The following is a 26,368-nucleotide window of genomic DNA, read 5'->3' on the forward strand; positions in this document are numbered from 1 at the left end:
ATTTATTAAACATGAATTAATAAATTTGACTCAAAAAAAATTACACAATTATATCTTAATAACAATACCATGAAAAATGTTTATAAAATGACAAATAAGAAGCTTGAGGGCTTGCCACCACCCATCTATTGGTGATGTAGGCTTCCAACCGTCCTTTTAATCTCTCCTTCCTTTACCTACTCCAACTATTTTATTTATTGTTGTTCTGTGTTACACATATCAAATTGGTATTAGAGGAATCCTGGGTTTCATCAAAGTGGTATCAGAGCTTGGCTGGATAGAAGGTTGTATAGAATTTTGGATTGTGATAAAAGAGCAAGTGGTGTGTTGTGCTACTAAATGGTGGAGCATTGTTTGTGAGAAAGATAATTGCTTTGAATAAGACCACAAGGAAGTGTTGAGTAGGAAAGAGGGAAAGTTGGCAAAAGTTATGGTGCAAAGTTTTATTATTATTTAATTTCATTTGAGAAATTTCCCTATTGCTGTTTAAAAGAAAGGAAGATCATAGTATTTATAATTTTCTAAACAATAGAGCAAAGTGTATTAAATTATTATGTTTCAATGTGGAAAGTTGGAAAAAGAGTAAAGAAGGAAAAATATAGTTTGGAAGAAGAATTGATGAATGTTAAAGAGTCAAATTCAAATTTGATAAAAGGGTTCAAAGAAGTTGGAAAAAAAAATTATGAGTATTTGTGTCAAATTCAAGATTTAGAAATGGAATTGATCAAAGATAAACAAAAAAATGAGAAATTAGAAGAAATGTTAAAACTACATGATGATGACAAAAATAGAGAAATGGAGAAATTAGAAGAAAAATTAAAGATGTTTGATGATGTTAAGAAAAGAAATGAAGAATTAGAGGATGAAATGAAGAGACTAAAAGAAGAAAATGACTTGTTAAATGATGAACTAAATCAATCTATCATTGAAAGAAATGCATGTGTCAAAGAAAAATTAGTATGTGATGTTTCATGTAGTATAGATGATTTGAATTCAACACTAGAAAAGTGTCACTCTATTGAGGTTGTTTGTGATAAAGAATGTAAGGAGTATGAAAATGTGGCATCAAATACTACTAGTTCCAAAGATAAGAATGTTGGATGGAATATAATGAAGAAAATGGGTTACAAAGGTAAATGATTGGGAAAACATCAATAGGGAATCATGAAGCCTGTTGAACCGATCATGAGACCAAAATATGAAGGACTAGGATACGCAGCAGATGATAGAAATGATGTCATGAGTTCAAAATTTTTTTATTGAAAGTAAAAAATATATACAATGTTCAAATTGTAATAGGAAAGGACACATGGAAGACAAAGGTTGGGATCTTCATCCATGTAATATTGGTGGCTTAAAGAGTCGTAGTGAAAAGATGTGTTGGAATAGGGAGTGTAAAAATATTTGTATGGACAATTGCTTAAAAATAGATTTTGGATGGAGCTACAGATCGAGTTGGCAGAAGATTACAAGTATGATCAAAGGTTTATTTAGGTATAAATGTTCAAGAGTAAGAAGAAATACAGCAACATTGGGAAGTAGATTAGAGCAAGGCATCAAGGAGGAAAAAGGTTACCGACAAGTGACATGCATGTATTAACAAAGGCATTAACAGATATGAAGATTATCCAAAAATGGCATTTTGGCATTAGGCAAAAGAAATGATTTGGAATTTGTATGAAATAACATTTGAGGTTAAAATTAAGGGGAGTGTTGGAATTTGTAATTTCCCCTCAAATGAAATGTAAAGTCACAATACAAGATTCTAGAAATTGCTGGATAGGATTAGGTAAAGTTCTAGAAGTCATAGATAATTCTAGAAAACTCTATTTGTGTTTTCTCAACTAATTTAAATGTTTCCAAAAATGATCTAAGACATCTATAAATAAAGGCATCATCTAATGTAAAATATATGGGAAAAATCATGAATGAAATATAATATATGTTATTGTGCGACAGCACATTGTGTTCTTTTAGTGAACCCATTAACTCATCTATTGATAGCAAGGAGAGATCCTTAGATTCTTCAATGGCTGCAACTCTTGAATCAAACTTATTTGGTAGACTTCTAAGTATTTTCTCTACAAATTGTTGATCCCCAAGGGTTTCTCCATATGATCTAATCTGATTTACTATCCCCATTGTTTGAGTGAAGAATGAGTCTATTGAATCTAAATCTTTCATTTGTAAATTTTCAAAATCTCTTCTAGGATTTTGTAACTTTGAAGTTTTTACCTTTCTTGTGCCCCGGTATGTTGATTGCAACTTGTCCCATGCTTGCTTTGAGCTTGCAGCAAAAGCTACCTTTGGAAATATTGCTTCCTCCACTGCCTGCCGAATAAAGAACAATGCCTTAGCATCCTTTTTTCTATTTTCCTTTAATAAATCTTTTTCAGCTTGTGAAAAAGCTTGATATGCCTGCTAGTTTGTTGGTTTAGGAAACCCACTTTCAACTAAATCCCAAACATCCTAAGAATGAAAAAGTGTTTTCATTTTGATGCTCCAATAATCATAATTTTTTCCATTAAAAGTTGGAATTTGTGGCTGTGAAATACTTCCATGGGTTCTTGCCATGATTTAATAGTAAAAATTTCTGACTTGTAACAACTACAAACCCTTTCTCTTCCTTCCTCATAGAGCAACTATGATCCACAAATATTACATGGACGAAGATCCCAACATTTGTCTTCCATGTGTCCTTTCCTATTACAATTTGAACATTGCATATATTTTTTACTTTCAACAAATTTGTTTGAACTCATGACATAATTTCTATCATCTGTTGCATATCCTAGTCCTTCATATTTTGGTCTCATGATTGGTTGAACAGGCTTTAATGGGCTCTCTAAATCAACCCCCTTAATATTAATTTCTACTAATCATCTGATGCTTTTAGATTATTAGGTTTAGTTTCAGGGTGTGCTGGCTAAAGTATTTTGTAGAAGTTGGGTCAGCCGTAGCATTTTCCAGAAACATGTAGATATTTTGTCTTGTCAGCCAATTGTTGCAACTCTTGAATCAAACTTATTTGGTAGACTTCTAAGTATTTTCTCTACAACTTGTTGATCCCCAAGGGTTTCTCCATATGATCTAATCTGATTTACTATCCCCATTGCTTGAGTGAAGAATGAGTCTATTGAATCTGAATCTTTCATTTGTAAATTTTCAAAATCTCCTCTAAGATTTTGTAACTTTGAAGTTTTTACCTTTCCTATGCCTTGGTATATTGATTGCAAGTTGTCACATGCTTGCTTTGAGCTTGTAGCAGTAGCTACCTTTGGAAATATTGCTTCCTCCGCTGCCTGCTGAATAAAGAATAGTGCCTTAGCATCCTTTTTCCTATTTTCCTTTAATAAATCTTTTTCAACTTGTGAAAGAGCTTGATATGCCTGCTAGTTTGCTAGTTCAAGGAACCCACTTTCAACTAAATCCCAAACATCTTGAGAAAAAAAAAGTGTTTTCATTTTGATGCTCCAATAATCATAATTTTTTCCATTAAAAGTTGGAATTTGTGGTTGTTAAATACCTCCACTAGTTCTTGCCATGATTTAACAGTAAAACTTTCTGACTTGTAACAACTACAAACCCTTTCTCTTCCTTCCTCATAGAGCAACTATGATCCACAAATATTACATGGATTAAGATCCCAACATTTGTATTTCGTGTGTCCTTTACTATTACAATTTGAACATTGTATATATTTTTTACTTTCAACAAATTTTTTTGAACTCATGACATCATTTCTATCATTTGTTGCATATCCTAGTCCTTCATATTTTGGTCTCACGATTGGCTCAATAGGCTTTAATGGGTTCTCTAAATTAACCCCCTTAATATTAATTTCTACTAATTGTTTGATGCTTCTAGATTATTAGGTTTAGCTTTAGGGTGTGTCGGCTAAAGTATTTTCTAGAAGTTGGGTCAGTTGTAGCATTTTCTAGAAACATGTAGATATTTTGTCTTGTCGGCTAATAAATAGATGAGTTATTAGAGTTTTGTCTTGTTAGATTCAATAGATGAGTTAATGGGTTCTCTAAATTAACCTCCTTAATATTAATTTCTACTTATCGTCTGATGCTTCTAGATTACCAGGTTTAGGTTTAGGGTGTGCCTGTTAAAGTATTTTCTAGAAGTTGGGTCAGCCGCAACATTTTCTAGAAACATGTAGATATTTTGTCTTTTTGGCTAATGTTAGATTTCTCTAGAATATTGTACACTTGCCTATAAAAAGAAATTATGTACTCATTTGAGATCATGATGAATGGAATATAATATATTATTATTGTGCAACAACACATTGTGTTGTTTTGTGTTTTCTGTTATTTTTCCTGCTACCCATCAAATATAATATATGTTATTGTGCAGCAAAAAATAAATATAATATATGTTATTGTGTAGCAAAAAAAAAAAAAACAAAGACACAGAACAATACAAAACACCAAACACAGAACACAATGTGATGCCACACAATAAAATATATTATTTTGGATGGGCAGTAGGAAAAATAACACAAAACAACACAATGTGTTGTCACACAATAATAATATATTATATTCCATTCACTGTGATCTCAAATGAGTACATAGTGTCTTTTTATAGGCAAGCGTACAATATTCTAGAGAAATCTAACATTAGCTGACAAGATAAAATATCTACATGTTTCTGGAAAATGCTACAGCTAACCCAACCTCTAGAAAATACTTTAGTTGGCACACCCTAAACCTAAACCTAATAATCTAGAAGCATCAAACAATTAGTAGAAATTAATATTTCTAACACTCCCCCCTAATTTCTACTATTAAATTACATTGCATACAAATCCAAATTCCAAAAAGCTATTTTCCAATAATCTTCATATCAATGAATGCCTTCATGAATGGTGTCTTCCAAGGCTATGACCTTTAATTTCTACTAACATTTTCTCAACAATTGACTGCCAACGATTTCCTCTTTTCATAGGATTCACTAATAATCTCGCCTTATCTTGCCCCATCTATCACAAATGTTGATAACCTTTTTCCTCTTTGATGCCTTGCTCAGATTTCTTTCCCACTGGTACTGAAGTTTTCCTTATGCTTGAACATTTGTACTTGAATAAACCTTTGATTAGTCCTGCAAATTTATGCCAATTTGATCCATAGCTCCATCCACAATCCATTTTTATACAACCTGCCATAGAATCATTTTTGTAATCTCTATTCCAACATGTCTTGTCATAATGATTTTTTAAGCCACAAATATTACATGGATTTAAATCCCAACATCTATCCTTTGTATGCCCTTTCCTATTACAATGTGACCATTGTGCAATCTTTATGCTTTCAATTGATTCTCTTGAACCTTTATTCATCTTTCCACTGCCTACATCATATCCAAGACCTTCATATTTTGGCCTGACTGTAGCCTCAATCAGATTCCTTAATCCCTGTCCATCCTTTCCTAAACCTTTACCTTTAAAACTCATTTTTTTCATAATCTTCAAACCAACACTATTATTATCATAACAAAAAAAATCTACAAACTTCTTGTCATTTACTTTCTTACACTTTTCATCACAAACACTTTCAGTTTTAGAAAAACCACATTCACTCAAATCATTTGTGTCACAAGATACATCACGTATAAATGGTTTTACACTCAAACATTCTTTCTCTTGTTTCAAAGTAGATAGATCCTTCTTTAGCATACTATTTTCCTCTTCCAATTTCTTCACATTTTCTTCTAAAACTTTGTTCTTTTTCTCAACATCATCAAACAAATTTAAATTTTCTTCTAGTTCTTTATTTTTATCTCTAAGTTTACATGTTTCCATTAGATTGGTATCAAATCTAGGTTGGATAGAAGGTTGGACAAAATTGTTGATTATGATAAAAAAGCAAGGATAAAAAGAGGAGTTAGAAGGATTGTGCCAAAGTGAATGTACAGTTGTTTAAAATAATGCACAATTAGTGGTTTTAGAGCAATCAGATTATGGAAAATCTAGTTTAGTTGTGTTCCCAGACAAGTTTTGACTATTAGCAAAAGAAGAGCAGTACTTAATTTGTTGAAATGAGAAATTACTCCCAAGTGAAAGGCAAATGTTGGAAAGTGTCTTTACCATTATCAGTCAAATGAGAGTCATGGTAATCAAAGGAGAACAAAAAGAGATATAGAACAAAAGAAACCCCAACTCATTCTTTTGAAGGAGAAGAGAGAGTAGACAGTGGCATCTAGTCACACAATGTGAGAAATGCATGTGTCAAAGAAAAATCAGTATGTGATGTTTCATACAACACATTGTGCTACCACACTAAAAAATATATTATATTTCCTTCACCATTTTGCCCATATCAATTACATTAGATGATGCCTTTATTTATAGAGGTCTTAGATAATTTCTAGAAACATCTAAATTAGCCAACAAAACACAAATAGACTTTTCTAGAATTATCTACAACTTCTAGAACTTTACCTAATCCTATCCAACAATTTCTAGAATCTTGTATTGTGACTTTACATTTCATTTGAGGGGAAATTACAAATTCCAACACTCCCCCTTAATTTCAACCTCAAATGTTATTACATACAAATTCCAAATCATTTCTTTTGCCTAATGCCAAAATGCCATTTTTCAGTAATCTTCATATCTGTTAATGCCTTTGTTAATACATGCCTATCGCTTGCCAGTAACCTTTTTCCTCCTTGATGCCTTGCTTAATCTACTTCCCAATGTTGTTGTATTTCTTCTTACTCTTGAACATTTATACCTAAATAAACCTTTGATCATACTTGTAATATTTTGCCAACTTGATCCGTAGCTCCAACCAAAATCTATTTTTAAGCACTTGTCTATACAAATATTTTTACACTCCCTATTCCAACATATCTTTTCACTATGACTCTTTAAGCCACAAATAGTACATGGATGAAGATCCCAACATTTGTCTTCCATGTGTCCTTTCCTATTACAATTTGAAAATTGCATATATATTTTACTTTCAACAAATTTTTTTGAACTCATGACATCATTTCTATCATTTGATGCATATCCTAGTCCTTCATATTTTGGTCTCATGATTGGCTCAACAAGCTCTATGATTTAAAGAAGGACAAATATAGTTTGGAAGAAGAATTGATGAATGTTAAAGAGTCAAATTCAAATTTGATAAAAGGGTTTTAAGAAGTTGGAAAACAAAATTATGATTATTTGTGTCAAATTCAAGATTTAGAAATGGAATTGATCAAAGCTAAACAGAAAAATGAGAAATTAGAAGAAATGTTAAAACTACATGATGATGACAAAAACAGAGAAATAGAGAAATTAGGAGAAAAATTAAAGATGTTTGATGATGTTAAGAAAAGAAATGAATAATTTGAGGATGAAATGAAGAGACTAAAAGAAGAAAATGACTTGTCAAAGGATGAACTAAATCAATCTATCATTGAAAGAAATGTATGTGTCAAAGAAATACAGTTTGGAAGAAGAATTGATGAATGTTAAAGATTATTGTTCGATAAGAGAGAACCCAATAATATTAAGGATGGAATATAATGAAGAAAATGGGTTACAAAGGCAAAGGATTGGGAAAACATCAAAAAGGAATCATAGAGCCTATTGAGCCAATCATGAGACCGAAATATGAAGGACTAGGATATGCAGTAGATGATAGAAATGATGTCATGAGTTCAAACAAATTTGTTGAAAGTAAAAAATATATACAATGTTCAAATTGTAATAGGAAATGACACACGAAAGACAACTGTTGGGATCTTCATCCATGTAATATTTGTGGATCATAGTTTCTCTATGAGGAAGGAAGAGAAAGGGTTTATAGTTGTTACAAGTCAGAAAGTTTTACTGTTGAATCACGGCAGAAACCAGTGGAAGTATTTCACAACAACAAATTCTAACTTTTAATGGCAAAAATTATGATTATTGGAGCATCAAAATGAAAACACTTTTTCATTCTTAGGATGTCTGGGATTTAGTTGAAAGTGGGTTCCCTAAACTAGCAAACCAACAGGCATATCAAGCTCTTTCACAAGCTAAAAAAGATTTATTAAAGGAAAATAGGAAAAAGGATGCTAAGGCACTATTCTTTATTCAGTAGGCAGCGGAGGAAGCAATATTTCCAAAGGTAGCTACTACTACAAGCTCAAAGCAAGCATGGGACAACTTGCAATCAACATACCAGGGCACAGGAAAGGTAAAAACTTCAAAGTTACAAAATCTTAGAAGAGATTTTGAAATTTTACAAATGAAAGGTTCATATTCAATCGACTCATTCTTCACTCAAACAATGGGGATAGTAAATCAGATTAGGTCATATGGAGAAACCCTTGGGGATCAACAAGTTTTAGAGAAAATACTTAGAAGTCTACCAAAAAATTTTGATTCAAGAGTTGTAGCCATTGAAGAATCTAAAGATCTCTCCTTGCTATCAATAGATGAGTTAATGTGTTCTCTCTTATCACATGAACAAAGGTTGAATCATTCGGGAACTTCATCATTGGAGAATGCTTTCAAGATTAAACTTTTATTTGGAAGAACAAGAGGAAGATTAGATTATAGTAGAGGTAGAGGATGTTTTACACCAAGAAGAGAAAGGGAAAATCCACAGTTTGAAAGTAGAAGGCCAGCATCAAGCTCACAAACTAGTTTCACATCAACAAGAGGAAGGGGGAGAAACCATCATCAAGGAGAAAGGTATGACAAATCTAACATCCAATGTCATTATTGTAATAAATTTGGGCAATTTTCATCTGAGTGTAGAAAAAGACAATATGACATGAATAGGCAAAAGGCACGTTTTACAAATAAAAGTCAGCCCAACACTAGTGAGCAAAACACCATGTTGATAACATGCAATGTTGCACAAGAGAGTTCTAAAGAAGTATGGTTCTTAGATAGTGGTTGTAGTAACCATATGAGTGTGTCTAAGGAGATATTCTCAACAATAGATGAATCAGTAAAATCAGAGGTTAAGTTGGGGAATGATCATCAAATCTCAATCATGGGAAAAGGTTCAATTAGCATAAGAACTAAGAAAGGTAAAGAAAAGGAAATTTCTGATGTATATTATGTTCCTAGATTGCAACACAATATCATAAGCATTGGGCAACTAGTACAAAAGGGATATAGAATACATTTTGAAAATGGTGAATGTGTTATTCTAGATAAAAGACCAAACAATAGGCTGATTGCAAAAGTTGAAATGATTCAAAATAGAATGTTCCCACTTAAAATCCAAAGTGAATTTTTCTTAGAGCCAAATGAATTGCAAAAAGTAGCTGAATCTACATTCAATGCTTTACACAAAAATGAATCTTAGCTATGGAATTTAAGGTTTGGTCATTTAAACTTTAAAAAGTTACAACTCCTATATAAAAAATGAATGGTCTATGGGTTGCCATCAATAGAGCCACTTAAAACAACCTATGAGAGTTGTATTTTGGCAAAGCAACATAGAGAAAAACTTTCAGTTGGAAAGTCTTATAGAGCAAAACATCCACTTGAGATAGTCCATTCAGATCTTTGTGGGCCAATGCAAACACCTTCCTTAAGCAGAAAATTTTAGGTTTATTTTGTGAAGTATAAATCAGATGTATTTGCTATCTTTAAAGAATTCAAGGCAAAAGTTGAGAAAGAAAGTGGATACTCTATTAAAACATGAAGAACCGATCAAGGTAGAGAATACATATCAAATGATTTTATGAAATTTTACAAAGAAAATGGCATATGAAAACAATTTACAGCAAGGTACACTCCAAAACAAAATGGAGTAGTAGAAAGAAAAAATAAAAAAATTATGGAGATGACAAGGAGTACGTTAAAGGAGAAACACTTGCCAAATGAGTATTGGGTTGAAGCAATTACATGTTCAGCATACATACTAAATAGATGTCCAACAAAAGTAGTAATAGATAAAACACCAGAAGAAGCTTGGAGCAAAAGGAAGCACAATATAGCACATTTGAGAATATTTGGTTGTGTGGCATACTCATTCGTACCTAAAGAAGTGAGAAAAAAATTGGATGATAGAGGAGAGAAGTGCATATTTGTGGGATATAGTGAACAATCCAAGGCATATAGGCTATACAATCGTATCACAAAGAAGTTAATAATAAGTTGTGATGTTGAGTTTGTAGAAGAAGAAGCATGGGATGGTAGCTTGGATAAGTCAACTACAGTTGTAGCTAGTGTTCCACAAGAAAATGAAGAAAATAAAATTGAAGATGTGCATTCTACAACACAAACAAATATTCCTAAAACACCTACAAGGGCACCTACCACTCAAAAATTTACTACTCTAGCAAGAACTAACAATAGTGAATCATCTAATCCAAGACTTCCATCATTAAGATCAAGGTCTATAAATACTTCAAGGAAGACATGAAGTCTTAGAGACATATATGATGAATTACAAGAGGCTAAAAATGATGATTTGTGCATTAATTCTGCACTCTTAGAAAATGCTGATCCAATTTATTTTGAAGAAGCTATTAAAGATGACAAATAGATTTTAGCCATGGATGAAGAAATTCAGTCAATAGAAAAGAATGATACTTGGGACTTATTAGATCTTCCTAAAGGCAAGGATGTGATTGGAGTTAAGTGGGTATACAAAACAAAATATAATGCTCATGGAAAAGTAGAGAAACACAAGGCAAGACTAGTAGCCAAAGGCTTTACAGAACAACTGGGTATAGACTACAATGAGACATTTGCACCTGTGGCAAGATTAGACACTATTAAAATGATTTTATCCATTGTAGCCCAAAATAATTGGAAGGTTTATCAAATGGACATGAAATCAACGTTCTTGAATCGCATTTTAGAAGAAGAAGTGTATATAAAACAACCACCAGGATATGAAATTTTGATAGAAGAACATGAGGTATACAAGCTGAAGAAGGCACTATATGGCTTGAAGTAAGCTCCTAGAGCTTGGTATAGTAGAATAGAATCTTATTTTGTGAATAATGGTTTTAGTAAGTATGGCTATGAACCAACTTTGTATGTCAAAGTGAACAATGAAGGAGAAATATTGATAGTTTGCTTATATGTAGATGATTTGATGTTCACCGGTAATATGTCAATTAACAATTTCAAGGAAAACATGAAAAATGAATTTGATATGACTGATTTGGGACTCATGGGATATTTTCTTGGGATACAAGTAAATCAAAATGATCAAGGCATTTTCATTTGTCAAAGTAAGTATGCTACTGATTTGTTGAAAAGATTTAAAATGACAAATGTGAATTCAGCCCCTACACCAGTTGCATTGGGTATAAAACTTAGCAAGAATGATGAAAGTCCTAATGTAAACACAACTATATTCAAAAGATTAGTTGGCAGCCTTTTATATTTGATAGCTACAAGACCAGATATAATGCATGGAGTTAGTCTCATTTCTAGATTCATGGACAAACCAAAAGAAACTCATTGGAAAGTTGGAAAGAGGATTTTGAGGTATATACAAGGAACAAAGAACTTTGGAATCTTATATGCACATTCAAATCATTACAAATTGATTGGCTATATAGATAGTGATTGGGCAGGTAGCTTTGATGATAAAAGAAGTACTTCAAGACATATCTTTCACCTAGGATCAGGAGCTATTTCTTGGGCATCAAAGAAGCAACCAATTGTGACATTATCATTAGCTAAAGCAAAATATGTTGCAGCAACATCAGCAGCCTGTCAAGCAATGTGGATGAGAATAATACTTTCAAATTTGAAGCATCCACAAGAAGAACCTACAAGAATATATTGTGATAATAATTCAACAATTTCTTTATCAAAAAATCATGTCTTTCATCAATGTAATAAACATACAGATATAAGATATTATTATATTCGTGAATTAGTGAACAATGGTGACATTTGTCTTAAGTTTTGTAGGTCCAAAGAACAACACAGATATTTTCACAAAGCCTCTTGCAAAGAATGTCTTTGAACATCTTTGAGAAAGTAATTGTATTACAGACATACATGGCAGTGAAGATTAAGGGGGAGTGTTGGTGGCGTAGGCTTCCAGCTATCCTTTTAATCTTCCCTACCTTTACCTACTCCAACTATTTTATTTATTGTTGTTCTGTGTTACATCTATCAAATTGGTATTAGAGGAATCCTTGGTTTCATCACCATCACCCAATTCTACATCCACCAGATGATAAGTTTCCTCATATTAATGTGGTCAACTTAAGGGCTAAGTTTTTGGAACGTGAACAATATTTACAACATTGAAAACACTATGGTGAAGCTTCATGCCCCTTCATTGAATCTTGTCAAATACAATCTATCTTTGAAATTGTTGTTCCTTAGGTTAGTAAGACATCTTGAAATGGTTTTTGGAGAACTCCTAATTGTGAAAAGAGTGCTCAGCAAACGAGACCAATCCATCTCTAAATTCACAACTCCTAAGCTTATTAAGGGTACAAGATTGACAGTGTGTATTTAATTATATGGCTTCTTATAGCATTGGTTACAAAGTGAGTTATGTATACACTATGATTATTTAGTACTTTTAGTATAAGAATAAAGTTTTATTTTAGTACTTATTGTGTGATGTCTAAGCTAAATTTTATTTCTTAATTGCAATTGACAAACATGCGTGGAAGATAGACGAAGAGTTTGCACGCCATGCCTTTTTCGGTCTCAATCCCATGGCCATTCAATGTCTACAAGCAAGCAAATTGCTACTTATTGTTTTAAAGTAGTACTAATGTTGGTATTGTAGTTGAACACTGAAATTGAAAATTTTCATTATTTTGGTCTATTTTGTGAAAAAAAAATCACAAATTTTAAAAAAATTGCTCAGCACGTGAAGGTGCCGAGTGACAATTTTTCTTGGCACCTTAAGGAGCTGAGTGGCAGGAGGGTGCCGAGCAGCCGAGTGAGCTCGACACTCAAAGGGAAACTCGACACCTATGGATGCCAAGTGAACTCGGCAATGTGGATGCTGAGTGAGCTCAGTCACCACTATAGGATGGAGCTCGGTAGAAGAAGGTGTTGAGTAAGCTCAGCAAAAATTGCAGCGATAAAAACTCAAATGAAGACCATGCCGAGTGAGTTGGTTTATAACGTGAATGTTTTCACTATTAAAACCAGAGAGCCATGACTTAAAATATTCAACAATAGTCTTCTCAAATGCAATGTATAGAGGAAGAATAATGGATTTACATATGCCTCCTTGCTTTCTATTCAACTTTGATTCAAACTATTACAAATTTGTGAGCATTCGACTTCAACTAGAAAACCCTAAAATAACCCTAAATACTTCAAACTGATAAACAACTTAAAAATTTGAACTTGCAGCTCTAATGGCTGCATATAATAATGCCTAGAGCTACTTCACAGGTCGAACCACACAATGAACTATGAACTTATAGAATGACAGAAAGAAACATGTGCAACTACAGGCACGAGAAAAAACACTTCCTTTTGTCTCAGCAATGACGAGATCTGTTGATCGCTTACTTTCTTCTTCCTTCTCTGCTCTTCTGATGTCTTCAACTTCTACAGGTCGAATGAATCTAATTATTCCTTTTTGTCTTCTAACCTAAAATGTTTTTCCCTCTCATTTTTCAAACTCACCTATCGGCATTAAATTTTTTGAACATTTTGTAATCCGTCAGGTGGTAGGTGGGAGTTTGGCTCTAGGGACAAGACAAACACTGCATTAAATTCCAACATATTTAGTGTGTCAGCAGAGACCAATTTCACTGCTATGGTTGAATATATTCTATAATACTATTGTTTTTCTCTACAGAGCTTTCCTCCATCAAGCAGCTTGGACGCTGGGTTATATGGCCCTGTTACCCAAACATTTTACTACTAGATTTAGTTGTATTAATTAATTAGAGAAAGAGATTAGTTTAAAAAATATATAAATTTTAAGCTTTCTCTCTCCACGTACTAAAACTTTTAGAGAGAAGTATAGGGTTTGAGTTAAAGCCTCATTCTCCTTTTAACAATCTTCTCTCTCCATGTACTTTTCTCTCTCCACATACTCCAACCTTTAAAGAGAAGTACGAGTTTTGCTTTGGGTTTGGGTTTTCACTCTCTCTTCCAACCTTTCTCTCTCCACATACTTTTCTCTCTCCATGTACTAAAACCTTTTAGAGAGAACTACATGGTTTGAGTTTGGGTTGAGTTTTCCCACTCAAATTTTCTCTCTCCTCATACTAGCCATACTCTCTCTCCCGTACTCCAACTTTTTAACCTAATTCTAACCCAAACTGCAACTTGAAAACAGCTACCAGCTGGAAATAAAAGTTCATAGATATAATCTGAAGACTAGTTTTATTCATAGAGAAGGCACTTATAGGTCAGTCATGGTGATTTGGAGGTGATGCAGTTTCCATTCATTATCTATGTACATTTCCACTATTGCTTAAAACTTTGCAATGGTGTGACAGAGAAAGTGAAAGCATTCAAAATGTTGCCAGAGAGTTTTCTAAAATTAATAACACAAATAATCTGTTTGCCAACAAGATGCAAAAGTTTCGATTGGACATGCCTTTGATTTGAGCTCAAGAATATTTATTCCTGAGTACTAAATGATATTCTGTGATGCTCAAAATTTTTACAATTGAAAATAGATTTCTGGCACATCAGGAAATGGAATTCTGCAAGCAGATTGCAAGGATACCAAATGATATGACAGACATCAACTTCACACGAAGGCTACAAGCAATATCAGAATTTTTATGTATATCTTTTCTTCACATCCCCCAAACGATTACAAAATAAGATGGGTAATGATTATGAGAAGATTCTCCAATGATAGTAAAGCTCGTAAGACAGGAGTTGTATAAAGGAGAAAAGACAAGGGGGAACCAATTATTGTTAATAGCAAAGGTGGCGGATTGTGGCATGGGAATATAGTTGCAGCGAATAAAAGATGGAGCAGACATCGATTTCTAATCCAAAACATGAGCATAGACATCGAGGTTAAAACAAAAAGAAAAGGCAGGCAATCTCGCCATCAGGAAGAAGCGCATTTTTTTTTAAAAATGTGCCTACAATTTGTTTGACAAAATGTCTTTCACTCTCCAGCCACGACATCCTATGTAAGCTAAACAAGACATGAAAGTCATTTGAAAAGAGTCTCAATGTACCCACGAGAATCCTGAATCAGGGGGAATGAAGTTTGACTATTTTACATTGCATCCCATTTTGATGACATGTCATACCATGGAATGTTTCCAAGTGAATGCATGGAGTGAATATGCAAGGTAAAACAAAAATAAAATTGAAGATCTTTCATAAGAAATCAAGCACCTGATAGCATTTCACGAAACCATAGGAAAGGCACATGCTCTATTTTTCTTTTTAATTGAAAGCCAGATTCATGTGACCTGCAGCCTTGAGGGAGATCAACAAAGTCATCTGCAGCTCACTCCTCAATCTGTAAGCCTTTGCAAGGCATTGAAACAAACCAACATGCCATTCATTCCATCATTAAGGTTGCCGAAAGGAGACTCCATATCTCTTCGAAGTGTTTATGCATGTCATATTATGGGAGTGGTTTTCTGATGTGTTATTGATTAAATATATTCACAAATTCGAAGTTGCAAGGAAGAATATCATTGGACATTTTCAATGTTGAGTATTTTGGATCTTCTACATTATTATGTAATAATGAATTGATTTCAAATGGGTGGACTATGGATCATTCTAAGGAACACTTCATCAACTAAGGAATGGAGTATAATTAAAATTAGAGTTAAATTAAAATATATTTTCTTTGGAGCATTACAATGGAACTATGGAATGGGCACGTGAGCAAGCTGTCTGCAAAGAAAAATTAAGAGCCACTGGTGGAGAGTGCAGATAATTGTTTGATACAATGCAAGAGGAATCAAGCCATTTGTGTTTGATGGATACCTCAAAGAATGTCATTGCTACTCATCTATCACAAGCATAGACATGTGAACTATTTCAAATAAATGTTGAATCCTTCAAATGAATAAGAGATTTTGATAAAGTTTCACAATTGCCTGAAGAAAATGGAACATGGAGTTTGATAGGAGGCAAAAGGAACATTCACTTTACAATTGACATCGCAACAAGACAAGGATTTGTAAGCAATACTATGAGGTGCGAATTCCAAGGCAAGGAACCTCCTATGACATCAACAAGCATGCTTCCCAAGATATCAGATACAAGACAGGACATATGGAAACTACAGATGTTTGGAAGATGTTGAAGATGGAAAGCTACCTTAGCAGAATCAACATTATGGTCTCTTCTCTGAAGTAGAATTTTAATTACCTTACAGTGAAAAGTGACCTATATCACTTATTGTAACTGCAGTTAAGATCTAGAGTTTTAGTGATAAAAGTTAGAGTTAGAGTTAGTTTTCAAATGCATGCCAAATTCAAAACTCTAATTTTTGAGGTAGTTACGAACCCGAAAAGTTGGTTAATCTAGGATTGGCTATAAATTCCTGAAAATTAATGTAATAAAGGACTTTTTGGACTTGGATACAAGGGAACACTTATGCTCTGATCATAAAGAAATTTTTGTAAAGTGTGTACATTTGTTGTTTTTGTGTAATTAGTTATTTCTTTCTTTCTTGGTGCAAGAAATAAAAGGAAGTACATTTAGCGTTCTCTCTCCAAGGAATCTGGATTGTTAAAGTGTTGATTCATCTATGATTACTTTCATAGTATGATGTGAGTATTTGTGGATGGTTGAAGTAGCATTGTGTTGGTGAAAGTTCTCAAGCATAGTTCTTGATAGCTCTCATTAATAGTTTACATCATTTTTATGAAAACGTTGAAGGTGTCTGGTGCATTCTCTGTCAATGGTTTTCTTTCCTATTTTCTAAGTTCTTCTTATCTTTATTGAAAAATCTAAAATTTCATTTTACGAGGGAGATACCCCTCTAAACATAGAGGAAGGCCAGATTCATCGAGGGCCTATCCAACTGTTGTGAACGATTTGCCACATACACTCTGTTGGGCAATTTCTACAGTGACAAATCTGTTTACCAATAGATTTTTGGTGACTCTGCTGGGGAGACTGAACGAGAAAGATTGACAGTTGCCTATAATGAAGCACAATGCTACTTTCGCATGAGAACGTTTTTCCAGTTCTCCAACCAAACCTTGGCTTCCAAGACACCCAGGAGGATATCATTTCAGACTTGAACACTCTAGCCTGGAGGTGTAGATGAAGTGCATAGGAATATCACCAAGTGAATCAAGTTCTTGAAGAAGAAGAAGAGTTTGGAGAAATCTTGCGAAGAGCCCCTATTGGCCAGAACGTTGTAGTTATTGAAAGAATAGTGGTCATTCCAAGAAGAAACAGACAAAATCTTGGTCATATTCAAGGACAAATAAATAATAACAACTAAGCTGGTTGATAAACCATACACCCGGGTTGATAGACAAAAGGGTTTGGTAGACGAAGATTTTGAAGCCCTTCAAAAGTTAGATTTTAAGCCAATTACACCTAAGAAGAAGAAAAAGGTCAAGTCTGTTAGTAGGTCTTCTTCACCAACTAAGGCTACTATTTCTCCTGCGGCCTTTCAAGCTTTGATTCTGCCAAGTACTCTTGTACCTTTAGCTATAATTTTGCAGCCCTTGAATATCATTCTTCCGACTGTTGGCGCCCAAAATTGTAGCCCTGATTTTGAGCACCATAGTAAATTTGAGCCCTATAAAAGCTTTTATATGCCTATGTACCTGGTTGTCAGTATGAGGCCTAAGAGGTGTTTAATGTTTCTAACACCTTCCATTCAGCTTGTCTACCTGTTCCATATGGTCAAATCATCATTTTGAGCTATTCGGCGAAGTCCTATTTTAAACAATTATCAATCTTGCTTTTTCACCCGTGTCAGACAGCGATAACAGGCCTTGTTGGTGAGTGAATATCTCGCACCCAAAAATGCATCATGACTTACCCCTTTGAGAGTGTCTAATATCCATACCTGAGAACCTATGTTTCAGATTTTGAGTCATTCTGAGTCCATTTGATTAGGTTTTGAATCCCTCAAAGTTGGTCAATTACTGTTTTCATGCTTTTGCACTTTGCACCTAATTCTGGGAAGCCCTGTTTGACGTGCAATAACTTTTGACCAGTTGACCCAAATAAGAAATTTCTTTTTGCGTTGTATTGTAGATGTCAGAGACTTGTTATGTTCTAAGTTTCAGCTTATGATGAATCCGTTTGGTCAGTTTTCAAGCATGATTCCATCGCAATTTATAAGTTTTAACTGGTGTCAGTAATTGCAGATTGATTGTAACCCCTGTTCGGGATGTCGTATCTCCTGATCCGTGATTGGTCGAGTCAAATGGATTATACCCCTATATTCTCCTCTGAAAATACTCCAAGTGTGTCAGTTTGTAAGTCATGACAAATCCATTTGCACATTTTTCAGGGCCAATTCCATTCACAAAAAGTGTTTTTGTCATTGTTCCCAATTTGCAAAATCCAGGTAGCTTACTTTGAACACTCGCCATTTGCGCCCTATTATTCGTCATGAGCCCAAATTGTAGGATCATAATGTCCTCATGACAGAGATTTAACGCCCCAATTTTCATTTCCCCATGTGCTCATTTGCTTAGTTTCCCAGGCCATTTCCAAACGCACTTTCTAGCTTTCTGACATGTTTCTCTACAGGTAATTTTAAGGAGGCAACTTCAGAGGTCGATATCTTTTGACCCCGATGTCATCATGCAACGAGATCTTGCAGGCCTACTGAACATGTTAGAGAAATGATATATCTAGAGTTTCGGGTCTCTGTCAGATGTTTGAATCAATTTTTAAAGGCAGGCAACAGGCCTCCTGACAGTGATTTCACAGTGATGCAGAAATAATTACAATAAATTTTTAGCGATGATTCAATCATCAAATTTGATTTCAGTCAGTTTGAGGATGTCAATAAATCACTTTGCCAGATCAGTTGTTCGTAAACAAATTTTTTTTTTAGTTGGACCCACTTTGGGGTCCGACTGGCTTCATCAGGTTGATTGAGTTTCTATGCAAATTGAAGTTTATAAAGGAGTACAATAGATATGTGGATATGCTTGAGAAGACTTTTATTATTAGAAGATGCAAGCTATGCTCCACTTGAGTGGAGTAATGATCAACACAGCAGCAACAATAATGCAAGTTTACATTCTGCTCTTGAAGCTGGTGGTAAATCCAATACAATATCATCTCAAATGACAGAGAGAGTGTATATGGCATCTGAGATTTGTTCACCCAGGCGATCCTCCTCACAGAAAAATGATAATTTGAGTGCAGATGAAAAAATCAGAAAGAAATGCTCATACACACAGGTCATTAAAAATCAAATCCACAGAGGAATGGAGCTCCACGCCAAGTGAAGATTACAACAATGAAGAGGCTGCGGCAGCCAAATGCAAGACCACTTTGGATAATTGTGCAAAACAATTTTATAATGAGTTTGTACGTGTATATTTTGGTGTCCAACAAGATGCCAAGGAAATCAAAAAAGGGAGACGCCATCAACAAAGCGCAACCCATGCATTAAGTTAGAATTCAAAGCCGTAGGTAAAAATAACATGGAAGATGTCAGTAAGAAGATTAGTATTACAGAGAGGGCGGCATGTTCAAAGTAGAAATTCCCATGCCTCTTAAATAAAGCTCACGCTAATGCACAGAAAGAATGGAGCCTCAGCGATGGAAACGCACAGGGGACGCCATCAAAAAGAACTCCAACACGTTTTGAAGAAGCACCCAACAATGAAGAAGCAATAAACAAAGCTCAAACAAGAAAGGCACCAAAGACAAATGAAGCCGCCCACAGATTTAAAGCCGAATCCGCCAACAATTAAAAATAAGACCTCACGCAATCTGTTAAGGAGAGGCTGGCCGGCTAAGCACAAAGTGCCCACAATAGATTTGAATGAAGCCACCCCATTTAAAAAAGTGAAGGCTCAACGCTGATAGCAGATAGAGAAATGCAATCAGAAGGAAGAATATGCAAAAATAAATATCCCACATTTCTCGTGGGAGAGAGTTTACATACTTTTAAATAGTAAAGCACGCTTTATCTAATATGAATTGAAGTCAAGCGGCTTTTGAAAGCTCAAGCTCACAGGAGGGCCCAACGACATCAGTCAAGGTCGAGTAAAGTAAATTTTTAAACACACATGCATGCGCGTTGACATGGCACTCAAAATGAAGATGCATCTGGATGACGACACGTGTCAAATCTAGCAGTGCGTGCTTTCCCGCATTTCCAAGATGCTCGGGAGATAAATAATGTGGGGATGCGCCTGTGTGCCACGTGGCAACGTAGGTCCCGCTAGTGGTGACGTGGCAAGAACAAGCAGTTCAGACAGAGGCACAAGATTTCACCACATGGCGAGATCTGACAATCTGCACATCCCCGCAATATGGAGTTGTAGGGATTTAAGTAATGCAGGGATGCACCTAGGCGACACGTGGCACTGGGTCCCTGCGGCGATGATGTGGCATTTGAGAGCAGTGGTCAGCCAACCAAATGCTGCCATGTGGCAAAAAGGCTCAGTCAAACATGAGTTGACCCAGATTAGAAGGCAAGGGCTATTAAAGAATAAGAAAATAATAATATTTTATTATTATTTTTATAAAAAATGTGCTACGTGCATCTTCTTTAAAATTCAAATGAGGCACTTTTCTAAAGTTTAAACTTTAGAAACTTTTAAATTTTTGAAAATATCTTGAGTGCAAGCCTAAACTTTTTAAGTAGAGGAGTCTATTTTTCAAAATAACTTTCAGGAGGTTTCCAAGAGGTTAGATAGGCAATGTTATATATCGTCGGAATCGGGAGAAGACAAACTTTTCGATTTTGGAGTCAGTTTTTGAACAGGTAGCAATGTGTTCCTGCTACAGGGGGTTTTGTCTCAGGTACCTGAATTGCAACCATTTTCAGACCAGAAAGTTCAGTTGTGATTTTTGGCAAGTTAATAGCTTGGATATGCATAAAAGACGAGGAGAATTCAGCTAGGGGCATCTCTGAGTTAGTTAAAGCAAGTTTTTATCAGCATTTTGATGCAAATTAGATTTTTAGCAAATAAGGGATTTCATCATTCAGCTGGAGATATTTTGCAAATCAGTTACAAGGTAATGATGAAAATCAAATCAGATTGAAGACAGAGGTTAGAGAGAGTCTTTTCAATTGTAGAAGATTGGATTTCAAGTGGACACCTGGCAATTGCATATCAGATCCAGGAATTCATTTCTTGCTATATCTTTCTTTCTTTCTTCATTTGTAGGGGTTCCAGTTCCAATTCTTGTGATTGAGAGACCATTGTTGGTAGGAAAGTTGCAGTCATTCTGTGAGACCATTTCTTTGGATCCAGAACTGTAATTCCACCTTCATTCTTCAACAAATTTCTCATGTAATGAACAACAAGAAATAAGAATATAGAGAGTCTAATCTGTTAGGTAGCTTTGCATTTTAAATCCCATGCATCCTATTGTAATTTGTTTCAAAGAAATGAATGATAAGGCAACAGCAAGTCAATCTTCATTTTGATATCTTGTCTCCATTCATGCTGTTTGTGATCTTTTGTGTTTTGTAAACAAAGAATATGAAACTCAATTGTAACCTATTGGTTATATATGTTGATTTATTTTGCTTATGACTCAAAGAGTTATGTAAATGCTTGATTCTTCATCATAGGAATTGCAGATTTCATGAAGGGATAAGTCGAGTATGAGGTTTAGAAGGATGCAGATGTCTAATTCACAAAGTGGATAGATAGATCAGGAAGTCCTGATGTATGGCATATGTCGGTGATTTTCAGGGATGTGTGTTAAGTTTTTGTGTGAATTTCTCAATAGATAAGGCACTGATCATTTATAGGATCATCTGTTATACTGCTGCATATTTGAGATTTTGCTAAGATCAACATCAATAATCAAACACTTTTCCCCTTTCATGTTGAAGAGCTATAATAGAATGCCCTCACTCAGCTTATGAGGTTCCTAGATCTGCATTTAGCTACTGTAGATTGATGTTACTTCATGAGCTATCAGGAGAAATAAGGGTTTTATCTGCTTCATAATAGATTTAGTGTATGCTTTGACAACTGGTACCATATAAGGAATCTATAGGTTCACCCGCCTAGGTTTTGCAAAGCCTGAAGAAGAAGAAGGGTCATGCCTTATAGTTGGCCCTGTATCTGAAATGATATGTTTAAAATGGGAGTTAGCTGCCCCTAGATATGTCAGGTTCTCATGGGGATAATTGGAAATGGGTAATGTTTTCAAACACCAACAAAATGGCGACTCTTCTAGGGAAGCTGTGAAGTAATTCACTGTTAAAAGGACAAGAATCTCTGGTTTATAATTTGAAAATTTCAGTCCTACTCTTAGTTGGGTTTGGCCCATCCGAGTCGCCAACAAAATGGTGACTCTGCTAGGGAGTTGCATATAGAAAGAACCAAAATCTCTGATATGAACAGATTGGATATAGCAAATCTAGAGCAAGATGTGTTCCTTTTCCTTGCTGAAGTTTCATGTTCCCCAGTTAAGCTTTATTCATGATCAGCAGTAGTTTGTTGAAACTGGATGAAAATTGTGTTCTATGACTGTCATAGGTCTATCTTCAATCAGTTCAGTTTGCAGATACTGTTGAGAAAGTTTCAGAGTCAAGAATTGATTTATAAAGTGTATTTTCTTTCCAAGATAATAATGATCTGCAAGTTTTTCCTACATTGAAAGTCTGGTTCAGATTTGTCAAGTGACTAATTGTGTTTTATTTCTCACAAAGTGTGAGTGGCGACTCTCAAATCTCTGTACCAGTTGTTCCTAGTTGATTTCATTGCAAAATCTTGAAGGACTTTTAGTCGCATGGGAAGATCTAAAACTATTGGTAGTTTCTTGGAAAGGAATTCTAAATTCTTGATAAGTTTTGAAGTGCTGTTTGAAATCTGTTGTTATAAATAATTGAAATATAAAGGTAGATCACAGCAGTGATTATTTCATTCCTCTTGCAAAGAGGTGGCGGCTCTACAAGGTTTGATCAGTGGTGTGAAGAATTTCAATCTTACACCTATGCCAAATCAGCAGATCGAAGTTCAGCATTAGCACTTGAGGTATTTTGATTTTCATGTTTTCTTTTAATGGAAATCAAATGTTAGAATCAGTGCCTCTATCAAGTGATTTTCAGCACTAGAAGGAAGAGGTCAAAATTTTGTTCTATCATGGAGTCAGATCTTAGATCTGAGATTAGTCTGCCAAATTCTGAGAGTTTAGAAACTATGAGTAATAATATTGCTATGTTGAATAGACTGGTCTACAAAAGGACTGTCATTCTTATAAGAATTGAGGTAGGAAATACTAAAGGTTTAAGTGCCGAACAATGTTATTTAAGGCTTAAATCAGTAATCAGTAAGATGCCTTTTCATTGTAGACCTGAGGAATCTTCCCTACCTGGTGTTTTCCTTGATGTTCTAGTACCCGATTCAGTCAATTGGCCAGCACCTATAAGGTTACAAAGGTTTTTACAAATTGAAAGATTCATTGAGGAGATGGAAAGTGGTGATTATAGATTTCATGTTATGTCTTAATATGATAATGAGTGTGCTGAAAGCCAAGGTAGCAATGAATATAATGAGTCCATAGAACAAGATAATCTGTCTTCTGATTGTGAAGAGGTGGATTCAAATGTTACTAAGTCAGGTAATAGAAATCAACATGAAAAAGATGGATATAAATTTTGTTATAGTACGTATGAAGTTGAAGAAAGTTGTAACAACAGTAGATCCAGTGATTGCTATGATAAGAAAGAATGTTGTAATAATGTTGATTTTCCATATTGTTACACTAAGGATCTTGTTGTTGTAAGTTCTTCATGTTGTCCAGATGATAACCACAGCCGGGAGAAGATTTGTGAGGCAATCTTTTTGAGCTCTGATGAAATCTCTATTTTGTTGGCTCGTGAGTTTGAAAAGCATGTAAGTATCTCTAAGGATCTTCATATGTTCTCTCATAATAATTTCTCATTCAGTCAAAACATTTCCCCAAAGTTTGATGTGGGAAAAGAGGTAGAATCCGAACAATCTTGGTTAGACTTTGGAGGTGTAGATGACAGTACCTCAAATGTCTCTGCACATGACGATTTGCTGGATATAGGGAATGTTAATGAATGAAAGGTTAATGCTGTTTCAGGTTCTTTTCATGTTGATCTTGCTGAACATTGTTTTAATGTTTCATATGGTGAAGTGGAAAATAGTGAGTGTTGTCAATCCAATTATATATTTTCTTCATGTGCTGATAAGTCTTGTAAAGATGAGTTCAAGGTGTATTCTGACATTCAGTTTGATGAAGAAAATGATAGTGATCAGCATAGTCTAGATCAACGCTTTCAGAATGAATTTGCATATATGGTGACTAATCAATGTTTTGAGTGTGAAGAGGTTTCAGCAAAGGATAAATCTGATTCAAAGAGTAACATGGTTGCAAGTAGGCAACGATCAGATTTCACATGCTCTTCACAGCCAGAGGCACAAGGTGAGTTACCATCTGATTCATGTAACTCGTTCAATGATGTAGAATATGAAGTCTTTGTGTTTCTGATCAGCATGCATGAATCATCATTGGATTTTGATTCTCAGTTCAGTTTGTGTAGTCATGGGCATGCTGAGGCTTTTTCTTATAGGGAGCATGAAGATGAAATGGTCTTTGAATTTAATATGCACTATGAGAATGAAGGAAGTTGTTTTGTTTTGCCAAGTTATTTGTTTCAGTATGCTGATCTGATTGGTGAAACAAATGATAGTGAGATTTTCAATTTACCTCTGGAGAATGTAAATGAAAATAAGGTTTATGACAGAGGTAAGGAGTTTTGAAATCTTTCCGATGGCTCAGGTCATTGTGTGTACATAATAGTGTAGTTTCCCTGCTTTCAATAAAGCTGTTCGAGAAAGTTTTGTTGTTCAGATGTGTGGTCTACTTCTTCCAGAGATTTGAAATCTTGCCATGCCCACAAGGGTCATGCATCCCCAGACAGAGCCACTGTTGGCGCCCAAAATTGCAGCCCTGATTTTGAGCACCATAGTAAATTTGAGCCCTATAAAAGCTTTTATATGCCTATGTACCTGGCTGTCAGTATGAGGCCTAAGAGGTGTTTAATGTTTCTAACACCTTCCATTCATCCTGTCTACCTATTCCATATGGTCAAATCATCATTCTGAGCTATTTGGTGAAGTCCTATTTTAAACAATTGTCAATCTTGCTTTTTCACCCGTGTCAGACAGCGATAAGAGGCCTTGTTGGTGAGTGAATATCTCGCACCCAAAAATGCATCATGACTTACTCCTTTGAGAGTGTCTAATATCCATACCTGAGAACCTATGTTTCAGATTTTGAGTCGTTTCGAGTCCATTTGAATAGGTTTTGAATCCCTCAAAGTTGGTCAGTTACTGTTTTCATGCTTTTGCACTTTGCACCTAATTCTGGGAAGCCCTGTTTGACGTGCAATAACTTTTGACCAGTTGACCCAAATGAGAAATTTCTTTTTGCGTTGTATTGTAGATGTCAGAGACTTGTTATTTTCTAAGTTTCAGCTTATGATGAATCCGTTTGGTCAGTTTTCAAGCGTGATTCCAAACGCAATTTATAAGTTTTAACTGGTGTCAGTAATTGCAGATTGATTGTAACCCCTATTCGGGATGTCATATCTCTTGATCCGTGATTGGTTGAGTCAAATGGATTGTACCTCTGTATTGTCCTCTAAAAATACTCCAAGTGTGTTAGTTTGTAAGTCATGACAAATCCATTTGCACATTTTTCAGGGCCAATTCCATTCACAAAAAGTGTTTTTGTCATTGTTCCCAATCTACAAAATCCAGGTAGCTTACTTTGAACGCTCACCATTTGCGCCCTGTTATTCGTCATGAGCCCAACTTGTAGGATCATAATGTCCTCATGACAGAGATTTAACGGCCCAGTTTTCATTTCCCCATGTGCTCATTTGCTTAGTTTCCCAGGCCATTTCCAAACGCACTTTCTAGCTTTCTGACATGTTTATCTGCAAGTAATTATAAGGAGGCAACTTCAAAGGTCGATATCTTTTGACCCCGATGTCGTCATGCAACGAGATCTTCCATGCCTGCTGAACATGTTAGAGAAATGATATATCTAGAGTTTCGGGTCTCTGTCAAATGTTTGAATCAGTTTTTAAAGGCAGGCCTCCTGACAGTGATTTCATAGTGATGCAGAAATAATTAAAATAAGTTTTTAGCGATGATTCAATCATCAAATTTGATTCTAGTTAGTTTGAGGATGTCAATAAATCACTTTGCCAGATCAGTTGTTTGTAAACGAATTTTTTTTTTAGTTGGACCCACTTTGGGGTCCGACTGGCTTCATCAGGCTGATTGAGTTTCTATGCAAATTGAAGTTTATAAA

At 34.9% G+C, this 26,368-nt stretch overlaps 1 pseudogene; it reads left to right on the plus strand.

Moving 5' to 3' along the window:
- Positions 1-12,329: 12,329 nt before the first annotated feature.
- Positions 12,330-26,368, plus strand: part of LOC149537423 (linoleate 13S-lipoxygenase 3-1, chloroplastic-like) — a 28,080-nt pseudogene continuing 14,041 nt past the window's right edge.

The sequence above is a fragment of the Cupressus sempervirens genome, chromosome 9 (assembly GCF_028749045.1).
Source record: "Cupressus sempervirens isolate cs-2001-9-10 chromosome 9, ASM2874904v1, whole genome shotgun sequence".
Classification (NCBI taxonomy): domain Eukaryota; kingdom Viridiplantae; phylum Streptophyta; class Pinopsida; order Cupressales; family Cupressaceae; genus Cupressus; species Cupressus sempervirens.